The 1400-nt window shown below is 43.0% G+C and overlaps 1 protein-coding gene across 4 annotated transcripts in view; it reads right to left on the reverse strand.

The window, feature by feature from the left end:
- Positions 1–1400, reverse strand: part of tln1 (talin 1) — a 103084-nt gene that overhangs the window by 101174 nt on the left and 510 nt on the right. The window lies entirely within an intron of this gene.

Raw genomic sequence — 1400 nt, forward strand, 5'->3', positions numbered from 1 at the left:
TTAAAATATATATTTGTGCTGATAAACCTGAGTGGTCTGTTGACTGACCTTTGTATCTGTTCAAATAATTGTTATGGGCAGGTTATAATATAAAAATATTTGTTATAATCATGCCTTGTGATTATTTGACAGGAGTTTTACTCTCAAAATGTAAGTGTATTTAATTTAGTTATAATGCAAATACAATAAAAATTAAACCAAGATTTAGAATAATTATCATTTTAATCCGTACATTGGTAATGTCTGACTGGGCCTCGTGTCACTTTATGTTCAATAAACTGGGCCCCGAGGTCAAAAAGGTTAAGAACCCCTGGGTTAGATCACATTCATACACCAATGGGGCGCACATCTGAGGCAATGAGGGGTCCGGTGTCTTGCCCAGGGACGTTTCGACATGTGACTGCATACTGGTGGAATCAAACCTCCAACTCTCTCATTTTGGAGAACTGGTCCAACCACCTAACCACAGTCGCCCATACATGTACGTCTGTCCTTTGCATCCCCGTCCAGATTTTTTGGCTCACGATGCAAACCGATTTTTTTAATTAGTCTTTCCGATCCGATAGCTTTATGTTTTTATTTCTTTCCAAGTGACAAGGTTGGTTGTATTAAAGCGAGCCCTGCTGTTCCCACCATGAAACATCCAGTTTGCAGATTTTATAAGACGCAGTTTCAGCATCATTGTTTTCCATTGAAAAGTGTTCCCACACTGTGGACATGGATACTTGTGTGTGTCTTGACTTCTTAATGACAGGTGAAATTCATTAATTTTAGTAATGACAGGCCTTTTTGTTTGTTTTTGTTTTGGGCTGCGCACTGTACCCTTACTTAAGCTGTGAAAAGGGCCCTCTAGAAAAGAAAACAAAACCTGTTGCTCAATGTGGATCTTTAACTTCAGACAGGACAGCCATGTCACCCAGCAGTAGCCCTGTCCTGGATGCAGACTGCCGAGTTTTACGCCCTTTACAAAGTGTCCAGCCCAGGCTGAGATTTGTGCCCTGGGAGGCATCTGATTACTTCAAAGTAAACATCTTCTCGCGGATTCCTTCAGACTTGTTGCGTTGGAAGAATTTCGAGCCGCGGGCCACATTTCTGTCGTGCTGAGCCTGATATAACACGCCCAGCTCAGCGGCAGTCAGAGCTGCGAGCAGCCCACACAACAATGAGGGTTATGAGCTGAACTTGTGCTGTAGGTCATAAAAGGAACAGTCAAAGGGAGGGGGGCGGGCTCACAAGACCCCATGTAAAACACGAAAATCTATCCACGGACACTAATTAAAACACACGAAGAAGACATATAGCGTCATGCTAACTCCAGTGCTGGGCTAAACACAGATTTATGTCTTGAGACGCAGAATATTTTTGCTCCGTCTCTGTGGGATGTGATGGTGGGGGGAGAG

Source organism: Austrofundulus limnaeus, unplaced genomic scaffold (genome assembly GCF_001266775.1).
Source record: "Austrofundulus limnaeus strain Quisiro unplaced genomic scaffold, Austrofundulus_limnaeus-1.0 Scaffold15, whole genome shotgun sequence".
Classification (NCBI taxonomy): domain Eukaryota; kingdom Metazoa; phylum Chordata; class Actinopteri; order Cyprinodontiformes; family Rivulidae; genus Austrofundulus; species Austrofundulus limnaeus.